Genomic DNA, 22,478 nt, shown 5'->3' with positions numbered 1-22,478 from the left:
AGTTCTCATTCTATTTGAATGTGATTTTAAGCTCTAACTAATGAGCATGTATGGGTTTGACTGCCAGCCATCATCTTTAAACACAGTTGAGTTGAAAATCCATCAGGGTATGAGGTGAAAATAGCACATGCCTTTAGTACCAGACCATAAAAGCCAGAGATCAAATCCTAGACTAGGTTAAGAGAAAAACAACAACAACAAGCCATCATAAAGAACTCAGTAGTTAGTGTTTGCTGAGAGCTCATTTTACCCTGGTCTTGGCAAAAATTAGCTCATTTGCTTTCCTAAGTCTAGGAGCTACCTCACAATCGCTTTTATTTTCATTTAATGTGAAACTGCTATTTAAGGTCAGTAACTTGACAGGCCACTGAGAAGTTTATGGCATTTGAATTCCAGACTGACTGTACATGCCTGTGCTCAATATGACAAAAAGATTTTTGCATGCCTCATGCAGTGACCTGAAACAGCATAAATGTATGTTAAAAGCTTATTATTGGAGCTGGGAGCGCTGGTTCAGTCCTGTAATCCTAGCTACTTGGGAGGTGGAGATTCAGGGAATTGTTTGAGGCTAGCCAGGACAAAAAGAAGTTTGCGTGACTCCATCCTAAGCAATGGTTGTGCCCAGTGACACGGCTATCATCCCTAACAACATGGGAAAAGATCATAGCTCAGGCTTCTCCCAGCACAGAGTGGATTCTACCTGAAAAATAATAAATGCAAATAAGAGCAATGGAAAATGATGTTGTCCTGCTTGGATGCCAAATTTACAGTCCGTATTTCCCCAGTGTTTGATATTTTCTTCCATGAATAGCTGGGCAACAGCAGAGAATTTCCTAGCTCCTTTTATTGTCTTACTTCCTTCACTTTTTGCTCTGAGGGATGTTTTCCCTTTGCAATTTTCCCTTTTTCTTTTCCTGACAGACGTGTTTCTTTTCTCAATGAAAGAGATCAAAGACACTGTTTTTGTTTAGGGACAACAAAACCTAACAAAACAAAATGCACATCTAAATCTGAAGACTGCGTTGTGAAACAGAATAGGGTGTCTTTGGTGGTGACCTGGCTAAAGAGTGGCTCCTTTGAGATGAACAGCTTGCAGTAAAAAGCAAACTCGTGCTTTTGATTCAATTTCCATTCAAACGTTCCATTTCCTTGATGAATATCTATCTGTATAAGTTGTTAAGATTCTGTGAACATACCTTCTTTGTTTCTTTGAGGTTTCTTTCTTCCTGGAGTTTGAACTCAGGGCCTTACACTTGTTAGGCGGGAACTACCACCTGCATCATGCTATCCTCTTGACCTTTATGCTTTAGTCCTCCTCCCCCACCATGTAAGAAGCTCTGCACTGTCAGCTGCTCCCTGGCATGATGCTGTGTGCCAATGCAGGCCCAGAAACAATGCAGACAAACTTCTGCTCTGAAACCACGAGCCAAAAGAAATCTTTTTTTTTCCCATATATTTTTATTGTAATTAATAGATGGGTTACATTATATTCACCAGATAGAAGGTGCATCACTTCACAAACATTGATACCCTTTCTCATGTCTTCGTCCCCATTTCCAAAAGAAATCTTCACTCCCTTGCGAGGTTTAGCTCGTGTTCTTTGTCACAGTGATGAAAAATTGGCTAACGTATCTGTTCAGGGGAGGTACTCCATTGATCATATATAGTAAATCTTTCAGCATGTACATGGAAACCATGTTTCTGTTCTTGTACTTAAGAATTGAGTGAAAAGTTGCCATCTTGTCTCTTAAATCAGATATACAGATAAAGACCGAACTGTACTAAGGGTCAGTAATAGTCCCATAATATCATAATTTGCTGGTTTTTCAACAAAGAAATTTTTACCAATCCAAATAACTAAAATAGAACTTAAAAAATAAGTGACCATCATTGTTTTCATTGATGCACATTTGAAAAAATTGATCACTAATCCTAGCTACTGAGGAGGCTGAGATCTAAGGATTATGGTTCAAAACTAGTCTGAGAGACTTATCTCCAGTTAACCACCAAAAAGCCAGAAGTGGAGGTAAATTCAAACAACAACAACAACAACAACAACAACAACAACAACTCAGAAACAGTATCCAGGCTCTGGTTTCAATTCCAAGGACCAGCACACAGACACACAGACACACACAGACACACAGAAACACAGACACACACACACACACACACACACACACACTTTTTTTTGTTATTCTTTAAGAGATTTTTGTTAGTTTGCAAGTTTTCATATTTACCATATTGTATTGGCCATTTCAACTCTGGGGGTAGTTATCATAAAACAGTATCTTCATTTACAGGACAAATATCTCTTTGTGTTAGGCATCATGAACACCCCATAATCACAGGACCTAAAGTCCTCGATGCCCCTCCGAGCACTTTAACCTCTGGGCAGTCAAGGTGAATACAGGTGCTGGGGTATGATTCATGGTAGACTTCTTTTCTAGAGTCAATCAATTTATGATTCGTGGAGAAATGTATTTGATAACCATTGAGTTGACTACTCTTCTGGACACATTCATACTGCATGGAATCTGCTACAACAGAGATCAGGCTATACCTTTCCTTAAAATAATCACACACAGTATTTCCACAAAATAATCACATACAGTTGAATTCTATTGTGCTGCAATTCAGAGGCGGATCCTATATTTAGGGAGTAGCATCTTAAAGAGTTTTGTTGATTCTCTTCTCCAGAGGCCAAGAATATACTGAAGCTTGCCATAGCTACTTTAGGATTATTTAAATTTTATGTTACTATGTATTATGAGAATAGATTTCTGCTATTATGGTATGGTTTTTGGTGGTTTGACATATAAAATTAGTATAAAGTAAATTACAGAATTGATCTTAGGGAGATCTCTGTAATTATCAGCATTGTAATAACTGCCCATTTTTACTCCTTGATTTGTTAATTAATCACTTTTTAATTCAGGAAGGACTCTAAGGAATGTTCAAAGCATTATGGGGAAAGTCACATTGAAACAGAAGATCAATGAAAGAATAGATGGCTAAAGCCACTAGTTTGAAATTTCCTGCTTGTGAAACTGGGTTCAGGGAGGCATACTGTAAGGCTGTGAGACCAAGACAGCAAGACAAACATTTCCTTTCTTTTCTTTCTCTCTCTGTCTTTCCTTCCTTCCTTCCTTCCTGCCTGCCTTCCTTCCTTCCTTCCTTCCCTCCCTCCCTCCCTCCCTCCCTCCCTCCCTCCCTCTCTCCCTCCCTCCCTCCCTCCCTCTCTCCCTCTCTCTCTCTCTCCCACCCTTCCTCTTTCCCCCTCTTTCTTTCTTTTTTTGGTGAGTCATGGGGCTTGAACTCAGAATCTGGGAATTCTCCCTAAGCTTTTGTGCTCAAGGCTAGGACTCTACCACTTTGACCACACAGCTCCACTTCCAGTTTTGGGGGGCTAATTGGATATAGAAGTCTTGTGGACTTTCCTGTGCAGGCTGGCTTTGAACCATGTTCTTCAGCTTTCTGAGTAGCTAGGATTATAGGAGTGAGCCACCAGTGTTGTACCTTAAATCAACATAAATCCAGTCAGGAGATTGTAGAGAAGCCACATTTTGAAAGGTCTAATTTTGTAGTCTATCTTGCCATGCGAGCGGTCTGCAAGTGGACCATTTGTTGCAAAGACCTGTAGCCCTGAGTAAAGATCTTATGCCAAACTTTTAAAGACAACAGTCACATGTGTGGATGGAGACCAAGCCTCGGCAAAGCATTACACATAAACCCAGCACAGGGAAAAGGGCTTCTTTAGGGCTAAACAACATATATTCTCCAAAGTAGGGCCCTCCTGGCTCTACCCATTGAGCCAGGCATTTGCAATTCAAAGGTGGCTTGTCTCCCCTCTAGGGCTCGGAGCTGGGTGGTCAGCATCCATCTCTTGGGTAGGCACCTCTTCCATAGGATGGCTGGGAAAACCACAGCCCATATCACCTAGTCAGGCACAAAGATGGCTGTGACATTATTGAGATGCAGTTTTCTCACTTCACCAGCACAGGGTAAGGCTTTTCTTCTGGGGGAAAGGTTTTGCATTAGAGCTTTAAATGAAGGACACAAATAAGTGTAGCATGCATTCATTGTGGGACATGGGAGAGAGATGTAGGGAAAAATCAAGATGGAGGGATATTATCTCTATTCAGTCTCAGGAAAGAGAAAACCTGTCGAAATTATGGAAGTAAAGTAAAGCTTTACTTGGACATTTTTATATGCTATTCATTATTTCAGGGTGGGGAAGGGACAAGCCACCAATCATGTGGATGTCTCTGGAAAGTATACTTTAACTTCTTCGCATTAATCCTTTGGATATAAAAAAAAATCTTAAAATGATTTTCCTTATATAAGTGTGACTCAGGAGTAATTTATGCTGATTTCTCTGGATGTGTTGCCAAAATCAGTCTCATTACTTGGTATTCACAATTTCCATATCCTATACAATTAGTCTATCAGGAAAACTGGATGGATTAGGGAGTTAGGATTTGTTCTTATGGATTCACTAGCAAGAGTTTTGTGGAAGTGGGACCATTTTCCAAGTGTTCGGTTCTTTGTTTTGAAAAGTAAAATGCAGATGTTTAAACAGAAATGTCCTGGGGGCAACAAGTATGCCTAACCCTAGTGCTGTTTTAAAGAAAAAGAAATTAAACTTGAGGGTAATGAAAACGCAGGACCGGTGGAGGCTTCACTTACCTATTTAGTGCTGGTATGGGGCTTGAATTCAGGGCCTGGACACTGTCCCTTGGTGGTGTCTCTCAAGGCTAATGGTCTACCATTAGCTCTACTTTTGGCTTTTTGCTTGAAAATAAAAGTCTCATAGACTTTTGTTCCTAGGATGGATTTGAACCATGATCCTTACATCTCAGTCTCCTGGGTAGTTGTAATTACAAATGTGAACCACACGCACCTACCCAACGGAGGATTTCGTTGAAGTCTTCTGCTGTTATTTTGAAGTGGGATGATTGGGTCTGGCTGGTGCCATCTTGGCCACATGGAGGATGGAAGGGTCTGGCATCTTGTCTTCATGGTAAGGAAAGGTGAAGCCCCCACCTCCCAGGTGATGAGCATACCTGAACCTCTGGAGGAGGGGGTGGGCACTTGGCTGATGGGGTCCTAAACCTGTTAGTCCAGTGCCCAGGACTGGGAGTTTCCTGTGACCCTGACTCCTTACCTGACCCTACTGAGGCCTGGACCAGCTCAGCTGCCATTATGCCATGCCACCTAGCTCTGTGTCCCTGTCCTTTCTCTTGGCTCCTGTCTCGTCACCATGGAACTTCGATTCAGCTCTCCATTGGAGCTGAATTGGTTTGTTGGTATTGTTTCAGTTCTTTCTTTCCTCGCTGGCCTTCATGGTGCAGTTTCCTAACAGCGTCAAGTGCTGGTCTTTAGGACAAGAGTCCACCATGCTGCTGCTGGCCCTTTAATGAGACTCCAAGACTTGAGCTATCAAAATGTGGCTTCTCTGTTTTCTCACCTTACAGCCATTTCATAAGCTGTTGGAAGTGGAATGGATATTTAGGAGGTATCCTAATTGAACTGCCTTATAATAATAGTACTGGTAATGAAGACAACAGTGTTTCAATACTGTTTATTGCCACTCACCTACTTTTTTTTTTTGATATGTGCCCAAGAACATTATTCTCATTTTATTCATGAAGGGACAAAGCTTAGCTAGACGAATGGATGTGTCCAAGTTCACAGAGCAAGTCATTGTCAGAAATGTGTTTGAGCCTATTATGGTTGGAGGCTACCAGGAAAGCTTATATTCTTCCGTTCTTCTCAACTACTTCTATCTTTCTTTATCACCCGTAAGCCACACTTACACAATAATTTTAAGAGACTTTATATTAAAAGGAATAATAGAGGCATATTTTCCACGGAACTCTGTATAATAGGTAATTTGTACTCTTTCCTCCTCCCACCTAAGGTCCCGCCTGAAATAATGGAGTATAAAAATGTCAAAATGAACGGAGGAAAGAGAAAGGCTAATTAAACAAGACAATAGACCTAGTAGTTATAGGGCTAGGGTAGAAGCTACTGCTTTGTACTCCGAGTCACTGGTGGAACTCAAGGCCAGTGGGTTCACTGGGGATGAAGCCACTTTTGCCCCTCTGTGAATGTGTTCTGTCACCAGTGGGAGTTGCTTGTCTTTGTGATGGAGCCTCATGTTGCTTGCCCATGCTCGAAGTATTACTCATACTTGGATGTTATGGCTTCGCAGCCTTAAGTTGGATTGTACTTTTTGTTTGTGTGTTTTTGTCTTTGATGCTTGGAGCAATGAGAAACATGATTCCTAAAACCAGATATGATAGAAATTGCTCCTTGGATGAACTGGGCTCTAACTTTCAGAAACTCCCAGTGGTGGAAGCAACTTCCTAAATCATCATCTTCTTTTCTCCCATGATTTTTTTCCCTCTGTAAGACTGTAATATCTGAAGATTCTGAGGCAGTGTTGCATAACTACTGTTCTTGGCCCCAAGTATTAACAATTGCTCAGGAGAAGTTACTGCTTCACTTGTTAAGCTGCCAGAGGATCTGGAGTCTCTTGCAATGCCCCAGGAGTACTGCTTTAAATTAGAATTGGGAATTAATCTATCTCATAATAACTTTGAAGTTTTGTGCTATGGAGTTGACCCACTCAGGGATCCACAGTGATAAGGAAAAGTAGATTTTGACTGAATTGGATCTTCCAACAAATAATATAGAAATTTCCATACCATAGGCTGAAACACCTTCCTGGGTCTATGGCGTTAATTCTTCTTCCACTGGACATTGGAAAGAATTATGGTTTTGCATTCTTATTTATGCTTGAATATATATGATGATGTTACATTCCTTTATTAACAAGAACATATTTACAACAAAAATATAACTATATAAAACACATAAAAACCAAACTTGCGTGAACATGGCAATATGGTTTACTCCTTAAAAATCTCACCTTTTAGAGAAACAATGGCTACTTGTGTAAGGTATATGGTAATTGTATAGAGGGTAGAGGAAATTCGATGCTGTGCTTTTTCATGGAGGCAGAACTAACGCTGGGTTTGAGTTTTCCAGAAAGTGAGATGATGGGATATGAATTAGAATTTAAATGCATGGAGGGACTTGAAGGTCAGAAGCATGAAACACTTTTAGGGCTTATTCAGGTGAGCCTGGCTCCATAAGGTCAAAGTGCCAATTGTTTCTGGAAGAAGTAGAAAAAATACAGAAGTGGTAGGGTGGTTGGATTGCAACCTGGTACTTCCTTCTGGTACTTCATATTGTGAGGCTATGGGAAACTTCAAATATGGTTAGATATTTCCTTTTAATACCATGCGGAATGTGTTGGTGGCATCTGAGTCCTTGTACTGGTTCTGAACATAATCGTCACCTTGAGATTCCAGGGAATCCTTCTTGTACTCTATACAGTATGGAATGCTCCCTGGCTGGAATTCAAGCATATATATATATATATTTTTTTTTTTATGACTTTCAGACTTCCTTTCCTTTGTAAGCCCTGATGGGCTCCTTGAGATTGTGATAAAGCACAACCCTAGTGGCTAAACGGAGAGAAGCATAATGTACAGGAACTCCGAGGGCCTCCCTTGGAGTGGGCTGGAGTTCGAGAGCCCCTTCTCTCCTCCTCAGGGCAGATTTTAGAGTTCAGTTCCCAAAAGTGAAGTTATTTCCTTCACTTCTGCCCTACCATGGGAATTGGCAAATCAAAAACTGCAAATGGACTAAAATCTAAATGAAGCATCGCAATCTATGACACATTTTGGTTAGCTATTCAAAATAATGATGCGTAATTTGGTAGCATAAAACATGTGTTCCTTTTCTTCTGTCTTTGTGCCATTTACCTCTTCCACGTTTGTGTTTAAAAAGGTATTTCCCACATTTCCAGGGCCCTAGGTAGTGTCTCCTAATCAGAACACTGCACAAATCTCTCCATGCTGAGTTTGCTTTTCATGTGGCAATATGGGAATGGCAGTTGCTAAACACCATTTTATTTTATTTTTCATTAAAAAATACACTTTATTGTTATTGTAGAGGTGATGTACAGAGGGGTTATAGTTACATAAGCCAGGTAATACTAAATACTATTTTAAAAAGAAAGAGGGGGAGAGATGGGCTTCATTAGTTTGCTCCCACAAATTGAAACATACATGTTAATCTATGAGTTTTAATAAATGTGACATAAGGTAACTGAGCATGGAAGACAGAAGAAAGGGAAATGGTGTCCCTAAATCAACTGAATGTGGTAAGAACCCTAGATAAACAACAGATTGGGCCTCTTCTGTAGAACACATAAGAAAAACGAAGGTTGTCAGAAATTGTTGATGGTTTCTCCTCTATCAAATGGCAGTGGAGATTATCTGACAGAATTAAGTACGAAGTCACTGATGAGAAATTTGTCCTCTTGGTAGCTAATGTTGAAAGTATTATTTATATTAACAGGCAAAATAGGCTGGCAGTACACATGCAATTATCTAAATTTTATGGATGTGGCTATGCCCATAAATCTGTGTAATGATGACATATCTCTTATGAGACTATATTAGCTTATGGGTTACCATAATTGTATTGAATCAAGGGAATGGACACTGAAGATTAAGGCCTCAGAATAGTAGCCACTAACTGATGGTCAGGTGGAAAGGTCTTCCTCTTCAGTAACGAAAGTGGCTCTCCAATTAACTATAAATGAATCTAATTCAAACACTTGCTCCTTTTATATTCATTATATTCCCTCTCAAATGATTTCATTGCTAGAAGGTTAAGGAATGTCGAATTAAAGTCGTCTTTCTTTTTTTGTTCATATGACAAAAACAATGCAGGTAGTTAAACTGTCAAATGCATTGAACCCAGAAATAGAGATTTTGATTTCTGTGGAGATGGAATCTCATTTCTACGTTTTTTTTTTTTTTAAATCAGAAACTGCTTTTGATATTGCAGAGTGATTTAGCCTTGGCCCTGATATGACTGAGTAGGTATTTACAAAATAGAAACTGACAGAATTGATTCAGATGAGAAACAAAACTTTAGGAATCATTTCATTTTCATTTTGTCAGACCTGTGAAAAACATCATTGATTTTAAAATATAGGAAAGGATTAAAATTTGTTCATTATCTTTGTTATATTAGATATTTTAATTCTGTTCTCAAAATATTTGGAAAATTTGTAATGGTTGTCATAGACTTACAAAACCATTCAAAGGGCCAGGCACATGGCTCATGCCTGTAATCCTAGTCACTTAGGAGACTGAGATCTGAGGATCAAGGTTCAAAGCCCAGGCACAAAAGGACCTGAGACTCTTATCTCCAATTAATCACTAGAGAATGGGGAAGTGGGCTTGGCCCAAGGGTAGGATGGTAGCTGGGAGCTGAAGAGTCCAGGCCTAAGGCTAGGGTGGTAGCATTGAGCTGAAGAGCTCAGGGACAGCACCCAGGCTGAGTTCAAGCCCCATGACCCACAAAAAAAATTTTTCAAAGGTTCTATTAATTTATATAAAATTTGACCAGACCACTTGGTTAAAGATTTTCCAAAGAAGGAATAAATTCATATTGTTTATTTCAAACTAATATTTAACTATAATAGAAAATTAAGACTAGAGTGAAAGCAAAATAGGTACCTTTTCTTAGTTTGGTTACCTAACATTACCTGCTAATGTGCAGGGATTCCATCTTTGCAATTCAAAATATTGTATCTTTTTTAGTCATTTATTTGATATTTTTAAAACTATTTGATATTTGGAAAACTATCTTCTGTGATGTCCATATTCATTTCTAACTTGTGATCTTTCCACCTCAGCCTTCCCAATCTTATAACAATAGGAGTGTACCACAATGCCTGTCTTTATAGTTTTCATTTTAATTAATTAATTATCAGTATTTTTGCTGAGTCTGAGGCTTGAACTCAAGCCCTGGGTGCTGTCTTTAAGTCTTTGTACTTTGGGGTAACATTCACATTTGAGCCACAGTTCCACTTCTAGCTTTCTGGTATTTATTTGGAAGTAAGAATCTCACATAGATATTGGCTTTGAACTATAATCCTCCAATCTTAGCTTCCTGAGCAAGGAGGATTATAGGCATGATCTACTCTATCATTTATAACTCAGTGGTAGGTTTTATTTTTAGGTGAGTATGCCTTTTAGTAGATTATATCATTGGCCTCACTTCCTCCTCTTTGACTGTACCACTCCTTTGTCATTTAACCTCACAGTCCACTCTGTGGGGAGCGAGGGAAGTAATTCTTCATCCTTGGGTTTGTCCATATTGGCTTTGTTTTGGCCAATACTTAGGCCTGAAGTGCTCTTGTCTTTTTCTAGTGGCAAGCTCCTCTCCCATTGCTATGGCAATGTGTTTGGATAGTCTGCTACAAGATAAGAGACATGTGGAACACAGCTGAGTCATCCCAGTTGCCCCAGCCAAGGCCAGCTGATATCAGCCAAGGCCAGCTGACTGCAGACATGTGAGCAAGTCCAGCTCAGAGGAGTAGAACCCTTGTGCCAACCTCCAGCTGACCCAAGTGAAAATGTACTTCTTGCTGAATATTACCAAGATGTTTGTAGCTGTTTGTTATGGAGTAATATGGCAGTAGCTACCTAATACATTACTAAAGAAGCCAAAATACATTGACTTGGAATTTTTCAGCCTTAGGAAAGCATAGTTATATTATTGGCTGTTCTCTTGCAAAAGAGATTCTTCTAGTAGCACAAATTCAAGATGGAAATGATTGACTGACTTTTGGGGTCACTCTGAGACTCAGTGGGTTACAAGCCGGACAGAGATGGGGTTTGGATCTTGACTTCTTTTCACATGCTATTCTGAATTTTACCTCCCTTCCTTTCTTGCCTCAGTTGTTTCTTTTGCCATCATTGTTCAGCAGATATTGGCTCAATAATTTATTTTAGTGCCTACTGTGTGTAAGTCACTGTGGGGGCCACACAGGGATGGGAGTTTCATCCACTAAGCGAACATTTGCAAAATACAGTATATGACCTAATTAAGAATGAATTATTTAGAGAAAGCATCAAACTTGGGGATATTTGCTGAATGTTTAGGAATGCAATGCTTACCTTAGGGAAAAGAAACAGGAAGAAACTAGACCTGATACATAGGTGAATCAGAACTGGGCAAACACTCTATCAAATTGGATACAATGGTGCCCAGCCCCCTCTAGCCAGTTCTAAATAAAGCGACTTCTCTGCACTGGGGATGAATCATTGCATTCACGATAAAGCACTTTAAAATTTCTGTTGTTTACAGAAAGCATCACCAGCAGCAGGATTTAAGAATACCCCACAGCTAAAACACAAACACGTTTGCAAGGATGAATGATTGAAAATAGACCTGCTTAGGTTTGCAGGTCACCTTAACATAGTGCATGCACTCCTACCAGGAAGAAAGGAAGGAAAGGTCCTCACTGGAAAGACAACTCTTAGAGTAAATGTTTTACCTGCATCCGAATTCCTTTATGTGCACTTTTGAAGCTTTCTCACTTTTATGGAAGTTTTGGATTACAATATAAAAACCCAGGTGACAAGGTGAAATACTGTAACAATATGAGATAACCAAGGGACAGCAAAAGGGATGAGAGATAACATAGTGTATTAAGGACAACAGTCACTCATTATATGGCTTTTGTTTCTATATCCTGGAGGTCCTTTCATTTAGCATCATTCTATATGGCCTTATGCATCTAGGTTTTATTCTATTATAAATCTCTGCTAGGAGAGCCCAAGGTTTCTTTTGATTATGACAAATGAGGGAAACCATTGAGCCTATGTTCCTTTGAGTCTGCTTTACTTCACTTAATATGATTTTTTCTAAGTCTTTCCATTTCCTTATAAATGGGGCGATGTCACTCTTTCTGACAGCAGCATAGAATTCCATTGTATATAAATACCACATTGGGGGTTGGGGAAGGGAAATGGGGACCAAGACATGAGAAAGGGTATCAATGTATGTGAAGTAATGCACCTTCTATCTGGTGAATATAATGTAACCCTTCTATTAATTACAATAAGATATGTGAAAAAATAACCTGGGTGATAGAAACCATATCACAGTAAAGGTTCCTTTCATTACTTTGAAGACTGTATATTATCATTTATTACAAGATAAAAGTCTTGGGAGTGGGAATGTGGAAGGCTGATTGGAGAATATTAGCAGTCAACTCAGCTCTCGAGGATGAACAAGGGAAGTTCTTCCTGGTCAAGGTCAGTGAGTGTCCTTAAACTAATCCAGATGGTTTGGATTCGACTCTCTGGATAGAATCTATCATTGATTTGTTAAGAAACCTTGTTGCTATGAAAAAAAAAAGAAACCTTGTTGCTGTTTGAGGAACAGCATTTCAGGCTTGGTTGGAAGCCTCTGATATATTGGATAGGGAGATGAAACACATGGTACTAGAACAGGTTAGAAAAAATAGTTTCAGAGGTAGTATATGTACAAAGTAACAATCAGCAGGTACAAAAGAATAAAGCACAGACAGCAGTGAAATTATTAAAGGTGTTTGTCTTTTATGCAGTCCTTAAGATGGAGATGCTATGGACTGAAACCATGTGCGGGGTACTTTAGATGGGGACATAACATAAACATGGCAAGGAGTGGAAGGCACCTTTGAGTTCAGTTAACTCCTTATCCTGGAGATCTTGGCAGAGCTAAGATTTTTTCCTTTTCAGAATTTGTGAATGGCAGTCTTCATGGCTCATATTTAAGAGGTATTATCCTTTAGAAGCAATGATTCTTGGCTCAGTCATTTACTAGTTATATGACTTGGTCCACGTTAGTGGCCTCTGTGTCTGTTTTCTCATTTATGAAACGGAATCATCAACGGGACCTGCATCATAGGGCTGTCACAGGGCGGTGCTCTGAGTTCAGAAATGTCAGCTTCTATTGAACATCCAGGCCAGAAACAGTGTTTGGTACTTCTATGTCCCAGTACCGTGTTCTTCCTGGTGCAGACACTCAGGAAGTGTTGTTTGATGGATGTGTGAAGAATAGTGGATGCCGTTGGGTTAACTCTGAAGAGATTCTTACAGTGGAGGAACAATAAAACTCAAATTAAAAGAGACCTTTGTTGCTGCTGAGGCCTAGTTTCATTTTTTAAAAACAAATGAGAATACAGGCCTAAGTGCACTTGTGTTAATCTGAGCCATTTGACCAGGGCGTGCAGGAGAATGATAGGAAGATGCAATATTGGAAAAATACCGTACTTCAGTGGGACTATGAAAGCAGTCAAGAAAATGAGAGCAGGATCCCTGGACTCTGAGGTCTGTAATAGGGAGCTAGCACAGAAGGAGTGGTGAGGAGGGCCAGACAAACCCAAGAGTCACACAGAGGAAAGGCCTGAGAGTTCACCTTTCAATGGAGAGAAGATGAAAATACCAGAAGCAGATGTATGACAAAGGAGATTATGCCAGTTATGGTCCGTTAGCTGGTGGCAGTGGGGATTCCCTGGGTGTACTTCTGCTTGGTATTTGTATGAAGGGCTCCAATTCAATGTTCTGACTTCAGGGGTTGGAGACTCACTTTGATTATACACATAGGCACATCGTTTCTCTCTGAGATTTCATGTGAAAAATCCATTCCTGCTTTCCTTGGCATGAGTGTTCTTAAGAAATAAATGAATCCCCTCTCAAATAGTCTGGTGTTGGCAATGAAAAAATAAACCCTCTCTCTGTATATATGTATGTATATTTTATATACATAGACATGCATTTACCAGGGCATATGTGTTAGGATTATTATAACCTAGATATTATTAAATGATGCTTATATATTAAAGGATTAAAGATATATATAAAAGGATCTCTAGATATCTAAAAGTGTGGTTATATATACGCCTATATATGCTTATATATAAATATATAGGTATATATTTACTCATGCATTTCAAAGGGCATATAGTACTGGGATTATTATAACCTAGGTGCTTACTTATTAATGGATGCTCTTTGAACAGTTTCTGCTGGTTTGTCAGGAAATGCCATCTGGAAGGCAGTTCTGAGTATGCTTTTACTGTGAGGAGGTCAACAGGTGCTTACCGAGCGTCTCATAGAATGCTGTAGTACTTGATATCTCGTGTTGCACTTAAGCTGGGTGCCACTGCCAGCTGCCAGGTGATGTAGTGCCCACTGTTAGATCTCTGTATGTATATGCTTACCCTTTCCAGGTCCCCGGGTCCTTCATTTTATGACACTCTTTCTAAATGTTGTCACCCCTGCCTAAGTTCATTCATGTCCACCTTTTTCTATGATGATATAGGGGAGGGAATGGGTAAGAATGTCTGAAGGCATGATATTGACCAAGATATAATTGTTTTCATACATTACTCTGTTAAGTGGCAATACTTTCAAACAGCTACTTTAAAAATTCTTTTAAAAAGAGCAAGAAGAACATAAAGGAAGGTATACATGAGTCCATGTATATACTACATTTGTGTAAGATCCAGTTTGTTATAACAAAAATGCTCTTGTAAATGAAAATATTTCACATTGTCTTTATGTACATACGTTTTGTGCTTACATTAATCAAATTACAGTCATGTAAAAAATGGAGGAAATAAAGAAGGGAATAATTTCAAAGATCTGAGCCTGGTTAAGTGAGGCTAATAAGGATGTATAAAAACAGAGACTGATAATATGGCAATGTGGCATTGTTTTCCTCTGGGACGACAGGAAGTGAACTAAGAAAATAGGTATTGTTGCTTTTATGGGAAAATGGAGTGAAGGAATCTCTTAACAAAGACCATAAAGGCCAGATTCCTGGAGGCCTCTACCATAATACCTGCTACATTTCCTAGTTAGAATCTTTACATGTGTTTCTTTCTTCCTTCTATGACAGTCATATTTTAACTATAATTTACAATGATTTATAATGATGGTTGTTTTTCATTTCTAAATATCTGCTCAGGTAATCATTTTACCCCTGATTTGTACAATGTCTGTGTCTTTGTTCATGAAATTTCAATCATTTTTTGTGTGTTTCTTTTTTTTTTTTTTTTGCCAGTCCTGGGGCTTGAGCTCAGGGCCTGAGCACTGTCCTTGGACTTTCTCAAGGCTAGAGCTCTACCATGAGCCTCAACACCACTTCCAGCTTTTTTTCCCCATGTAGATGGTACTGAGGAATCGAACCTGGGTCTTTGTGCATGTAAGGCAAGCACTCTACTGCTAGGTCAAACTCTCGGTCCCCTTTTTTTTGTGTTTTATATAGTACATATTTATTTATTTGTTTTATAGTGTATTTCTCATAATATATTATCTCCATTGTATGTGTAGGAATGTGGAATTTCTTTTAATTCCCCCCCCCTTTAAGATTCAACACATTATGCCTTCGATACTCCATTGCCAAGGATTCTGGTACTACTTGGTACTTCCAAAGATAGCAAATTCTCTCACTTGAACAATGTTGGCATCTAAACTGATGAAATTGGCTCAGTCTAATGTAAGTGTAGTCATTTGGGTAAGGGAATAAAATAGGGAACTGTTTCCTGTTTGCCTTATTTTTGTACTGGTCCTGGGACTTGCACTCAGGGCCTGAGCATTGTCCCTGAGCTCTTTAGCTCAAGGCTGCTGCCTTGAGCCACAGCGCCACTTCTGGTTTTCTAGTGGTTAATTGGAGGTAAGAGTTGTACAGTCTTTAGTGCCCAGGCTGGCTTTGAACTGCAATCTTCAGATCTTAGCCTTCTGAGTAGCTAGGATTATAGGAGTGAACCATCATGCCTGGCTTCAGTTTACCTGTTTATCATGTTTATTAGTTATTGTTTGCCTTTTCCTTCCCCCCCCTGCTTCTTCAGATACTGTTTCACTTTTGCCTGGATTAGTCTGGACTGTAATCGTCATATTTATGCATCCTGTAGCCTTGAGCTATGATCTTTCTGATTTGATTTCCAATTTCTGAGTAGCTCAGGTTATAGCCATATACCACTACAGGTGGGCCTGTCTTTTCCACTACAGGGAGGCCCCAGAAGACATGAAATTTATAGCATCTGAATCTCTAGTGTTTATACTGGTAGGTTGACACAAGACTGAATGCTAGATAGTTATTTGTTGAATGAATGAATGCGTGCATGAAAGACTGTCTTGATTGTTTTTTTCATTGTAGCTACTCCAGAATTTACCATCAAAACCAGCTCACACTTTTGAGACAAATTTGTGTGAGACTTAAGATGCAGAAAAAGATTAGAGCTGTGTGCAAGTGGCTGTAAGTCTAGTTACACAAAAGGATATGATCTAAGGCTGGGAGTGTGGTTTAATGGTAGAGTGCCTGCCTAGCATGCATGGATGACGCCCTAGGTTCGATTCTTTGGTACCATATACATAGAAAAAGCCAGAAATGGTGCTGTGGCACTAGACTTGAGGAAGCTCAAGGACAGTGCTCAGGCCCTGAGTTCAAGCCCCAGCACTGGCAAAAAAAGAAATATGACCCAGAGGATTACAATATGAGGCCAGCCCATGTAGAAAAGTATACAAGACTCTGTTTCTAAAATAATCAGAGAAAAGCAGGTCTAAGAGTGTGACTCATATTGTAGAGCACCAGATAAGGAAGCAAACTGAGAGAGCATGCAGCTTTGACTTCAAACCCTATTATTGTCAAAAGAGAGAGATAAGAAAGAAAGAGAAACCAAGATAAGCGGGGTGGGGGGTGAGGGGGGGTAGGGGGAGGGAAATGGGGACCATGTCATGGGAAAGAGTATCAATGACTGTGAAGTTATGTACCTTCTATCTGGTGAATATAATGTAACCCTTCTACTAATCACAATAAAAAATTATTAAAAAAAGAAATAATCTAAGAAGACTCTAGAAGGCTGGTGATATACAAAGAATGTTCACAATCATAGCACATGGTTATCACAAAGTTTTTGGCAGTAGTAGGGGTGAACTCAGTGCCTATGCTTGCTAAGTAGGTGCTCTTCCACTTGCATTATGTCCTCAACCCTTTATATTTTTATTATGTTTTGGGATAAGGTCTTGTGTTTTTGCCCCTAGCTGTCCTGGACTATCATTCTCCTATTAATGCTTCTGCATGCACCTAGTATGATAGGTAAATCCAATTATACCCAGCTATTGCTTGAGTTGAGTCTGTGCTAGCTGTTTACCCAGGATAGTTCCAAATGTGCTTGACCCAATCTTTCCAATATGAGTAAATGGTATTATAGGTGTGACCTACCATGGTCAGCTTATGTGATTTACTTCTCTAGGCAATAATGTTATCATCAGATAATTTTATATGAAATAGAATGTATGGTTACAATGGCAACCATGTGTAAAAAGTAGTGTAATACTGGACTGATGCTTTTGATAGTTTTATGACTTTTAATACTTTTTATAATCTCTGCAGTTTGAAAGTTATGCAGAATATCACTAGTGGTTGTCTTTAAAATTTTAAAGGATAGATCCCTAATTGTCAATAATGACAATAAAATTATAGCCTTTTATTTCCTACTATGAAAGATGAGCAATTAAATACACTTTTACCTCTCTTTTCTATGTGATACTTTCTCAGTTTTAGTTAATGTATCTGTAAGTTCCATCAATTTTCAATTAAATTATTATGTTTCTATTGTCCATAATACAAATTGATGCTTTTAAATTATACTAATGCAAATCTTTTAAAGCAGGGGAAAACCTTACTTATTAATTGGATATGACACTAATGAATAGCATTGTATGTAGCTTAATGTCAATTAAGTAACAAACATACATCAACAGCAAAAAAAAAATTGCTCTGCACTAATGGCTCATACCTGTAACCTTAGCTACTCAGGAGGCTGTGGTATGAGGATTAAGGTCCAAACCCAGCCCAATCAGAAGAGTCTATGAGACTCTTATCTCTTTTTAATCAGAGAAAAAATTGAGAAGTGCAGGTGTGACTCAGCACCAACTTTGAGCACAGTAAGCCAAACCATAGCACCAAAGCCCTGAGTTCAGACCTCAGTAACAGCACACAGAGACACACAAACACACACATATGTACCCACACAGAGACACAGACACTCACAGACACAGACACCCCCAAGATGAATCTCAGTTTAAAATATTATGAAATATAGTAAAATAAGTCCTGTGGAACTTAAAGTATTGTTGGGAATATTACACCTTGCACTTATTACTGTACATTTTTAAAACACAAATGAATATCTCAGTGGTCATATGCAATTAATTCAGTTGCTTCTTTCTTATAATTAATATCCTAACGCTGTTTATTTTATATGTACTATTTTGTCTTTATTCAAACCAAACTGAGTTGGAAGTTTAAGGTCCATATTACTTTTAAATTTCTTCCCACAAAAATTCCAGAGCATTCCTTATCAACGCAAGTTATAGAATAACAATCACAAGTTGAACCCAGGCATGTCTTTCCATGTCTCATGATTCTTTCCATTTTTTTTTTGTTTTTGTGAGTCATGGGCCTTGAACTAGGCCTGGACACTGTCCTTGAGCTAAGAGGTAAGCTACCATTTTACCCTTGAGCCAAGCCCCACTTCCCATTTTCTAGAAGTTAACTAGAGATAAAGAGTTTCAGGTTCTTTTGTACCCAGGCGGGCCTTGAACCTCGATCCTTAGATCTCAGCCTCCTGAGTAGCCAGGATTACAGATATGAGCCGCTACACCCAGCTCTCTTTCCAATTTTGCACTGGGGTATGTGAAAAATGGCAGTACAGAAAACAATATCATTTTATAGTAGACACAAATAAAACATCTGCAGATCTAAACCAACTTACCAGGCACTGGGTTGAGAGTAGTGCTTAAGGAGAGTATAGGTCTACAGGAGGTCCCAGCGGGACTAGCATGACTGGCTAGCCTTCAAGAGCTCTCATTGAATGAATGATGTGCTGTGACTTCATGTGCTGGGAGACTACCACATCACTGGGAATGGTCTGCGTTAGTGGACGTGATAGGATGTTATAGATCTATTAAAGGATGCACAGTGACAGCATGTTAACATTTGTGCACATTACTAAAATGCAGTAGTAACCCAGCCACTGAGATCTGTGGAACTTTCACAGCAAAAAGACTTTTTTGGGGGGGAAGGCGTAGGGACAATATAGTTTAACATTATTTAAATTATTTAGAAAGAGTAATGAATGTAGGAGAGTAAAATGTGAAAATTCTCAGATATCTTTTTTTCTCTGTGATATTTTCTTTCTTTCTTTCTTTCTTTCTTTCTTTCTTTCTTTCTTTCTTTCTTTCTTTCTTTCTTTTTCTTTCTTTCCTCTTTCTTTTTTTCTTTTTTTTGTGGGTCATGGGGCTTGAACTCAGCCAGGGCGCTGACCCTAAGCTCTTCAACTCAAGGCTACCACCCTACCATTGAGCCAAGCCCCACTTCCCATTTTCTAGAGGTTAATTGGAGAATCACAGGTCCTTTTGTGCCTGGGCTGGATTTAAACCTTGATCCTCATATCTCAGCCTCCTGAGTAGCTAGGATTACAGGCGTGAGCCACTGCGCCTGGCTTCTCTGTGCTATTTTCAAGTGAGAGGCAATGAAGTTGGGTTTGTATTTTCACTTAGAAGAGCAATATTTTTCTTCTTTCTTCCACCTGAGACCTCTGTGTTAGTGTCACCTCTTCCCAGGTGTGCTGATGAAACTCCATTCCTTCTTTTGGAGGCTGGCATGCTCTGGGCAGGGGCCAGTCTTTGGGATGGCAGCTCCATCCCAGCTACCACATGGGCTATGTGAGAAGCAGAGGACTTGACTGGTTTTATGTGACCCCCCCTCCCCATTTATCACAACTTCAGAAAGTGGGTTCATTAATCTGAACTGTCATATTCTAGGATAAGAATTTATGGTCCTTAAATGAACCTCCTAAAAGTTAATCTTCAGAAGTTAATTTTTAAGCTTTTTGATGTATTTGCATTTCAAGTTGTTTGGGGCATCAAGTATGAAAAAGAAGGCTGAAGGAAAACACCATATAAGCAAAGGAGATAGAAGTTAAGAAGGGTGTTCACCTAGCTGAGATAACTGTCTATGCTCATTGATTTACATGAGAGAAAACTCCAGGGGCTCAATTTTAAACCGTCCCCTGTACAAACACACATACATATTCATAGGCATTTATATATGATTTGTGCCAGTCCTGAGGCTTGAACTCAGGGCTTGGAGGTTATTTCTGAGCTGCTTTGTTCAAGACTAATGCCACTTGAGCCACAGGTCCATTTGCAACTTCTTGGTGATAAATCAGTGATAACAGTCTCATGGGCTCTCCTGCCTGGGCTGGCTTCAAACTGTGAGCTTCACATCTCAACTTCCTAAGTAGTTAAGATTATAGAATGTGCCACTGGCCCCTGGCCCCTATTAATTTATATAGCTAGAAATCTGTATCTTTGTGTATATTTTTTTTTCTTTTGTGCTGCTATTGGGGCTTGAACTTTGGACCTGGGCACTGTCCCTTAACTTTTCTAGTCAAGGCTGTCAGTTTACCATTTGAATTACAGCTCCTCTTTCCACTTTTTGCTGGTTAGAGATAAGACTTGGGGACATTCTTGATCTGGCTGGCTTTGAACTGCAGTCCTCAGAAGCCTCCTGAGTAACTACGATTACACATGTGGGCCACCTCTGGAGTGTTTTACATGTGTCCTATTAGTCCATTTCCAAAGGACTCCTCAGGTGACAATTTTTATTAACAAATTTTTTTTTCTCCTGGAAGAAATGACCATTGTATTTTTATCCTTCTTGAATCTCCTGACATGCTCTAAGGCAAATCCTTACTTTATTGATTCTCTGATTCTGAAGTTGTCAGGAAACAGGAGCAGGACTTTCAGATCATGTTCAATCTTCTCTCCGCTGGCCTATTTCCCTGCTTCTGCTGCTTCTGGGAGTTTTTCACCTCCCTCGCCCTGTGAACACACTTCCCAGGGCGGGCAGCTCCGTTCACAGTCTCTTGTCACCTTGGCTATATATTGAAGATTGTGAGGAAGAGAGATACCAAAGAGGAAGAAAAAAGGCAATGACACTGTCTCTGATATAAAAAGAAAATAGGTGAACAGAAACAATAACTGCAGTTTAAAGGTGTAATTCAGTCTGTGGATGGTATCTTAGGACACAATTAAAGGTGAAGACGAAATTAAAAGGCCCCATCTTTAAAACGGCAGAAAGAGGAGAACCTGTCAACAATGTGAACAAGTTGTGATGACAGAGCACTATGCTTGAAAAATTAGGTCAGTCTGAAAAAGACAATCTGAGAAATATGATAACATTTGAAAAGGCCATGGGCTACAGCCATAGAATGTGCACCACTGCTGTTTTCAAACCATGACCTGTCTATTAGCTTGGTTACTTCAGTTGAGAAACATACAGTCCTCAAATATTTAAAAGCCTTTTGCTACCATTGCATTTCCTCAGGCTGTAAAACTGAAGAGAATTTCAGTATGAATCTGTCATCAAAATGTCCTCTTCCTCAAGAGACACACAGGCAACTTATTAAGAAAAATATAGTGTCTTTCAAGCCAGGCACTGGTGGCTCATGCCAATAATCATACCTATTCAGGAGTCTGAGATCTTAGGATCCCAGTTCAGAGACAGGCAGAAAAATCCATGCAATTCTTGAGAGAGCTTGTCTGGAGGTTCTAGCAGGGGAGTGCAGCTGCTCACATACCCTTGACTGAAGGCCAGTCCTCCTCTATCAGGGATGGTCGTCCTCTTTGACCGAGCACACAGCTTCAGGAGGGACACACAGGGAGCTGTGAGGGAGGAAGAGGACACCGGCCTAGCCAGCCAGATCAGCCTATCAACCCTGGTGATCATGGGGGGAACAGAAGTCACAGCCAGATGGCCCTCACATTCAAAAATCCATGAAATTCTTAATTGCGGTTATCCAGCAAAAAGATTAAAGTAGAGATGTGGTTCAAGTGGTAAGGTTCCAGCCTTGTACAAAAAAGCCAAGTAAGGGGCCAGGAGTTTGGCCTAGTGGTTAAAGTGTTTGCCTAGCATGCACGAAGACCCCGGTTCAATTCCTTGGTACCACATACATACAAAAAAGTCAGAAGTGGTGCTGAGGCTCAAGTGGTAGAGCACTAGCCTTGAGAAAGTCCAAGGACAGTGGTTAGGCCTTGCGCTCAAGCCCAGGACTGGCAAAAAAAAAAAAACAAAAAAACGCCAAGTAGGTGTGGGAAGCTTTGAATTTAGTCTTCACTAATGGTATAGACACACATTTACTCACTCACAAACACACGTGTGCACACACACACACACACACACACACAGTTATTTTACTCTTTTGTTTCTTCAGGCCTCTTAATAATATTTGAAACCCACATATCTAAATTTATACTAATACATATGCCTGCATCTAAATATTTCTATTTCTCTATTTTCTGTCTGTCCCTTCTGCTAGAAAGGATCTCCCCTCGGACAAGGGCATTTTGTTTTACTGTTGTATTTTCAGGTCTTAAAAAAATCTAGATGCTTTCTGGGTCGATGAAAACACTTGTAGCTAAAATTGATCAGCTGCTTTGTATTGGACCATCTCAAACTTGCAAAACAGGAACTCTATCACT

The 22,478-nt window shown here is 39.6% G+C and overlaps 1 protein-coding gene across 1 annotated transcript in view; it reads left to right on the top strand.

The window, feature by feature from the left end:
• Grm8 (glutamate metabotropic receptor 8) overlaps positions 1-22,478 on the top strand; it is a 729,702-nt gene that overhangs the window by 62,228 nt on the left and 644,996 nt on the right. The gene's annotated exons all lie outside the window — the stretch shown is intronic.

The sequence above is a fragment of the Megascapheus bottae genome, chromosome 5 (assembly GCF_031878675.1).
Source record: "Megascapheus bottae isolate mThoBot1 chromosome 5, mThoBot2.hap1, whole genome shotgun sequence".
In the NCBI taxonomy this organism is placed as follows: domain Eukaryota; kingdom Metazoa; phylum Chordata; class Mammalia; order Rodentia; family Geomyidae; genus Megascapheus; species Megascapheus bottae.
The sequence above is the reverse complement of the archived record's forward strand: the minus strand, read 5'-3'. Positions and strand labels throughout refer to the sequence as shown.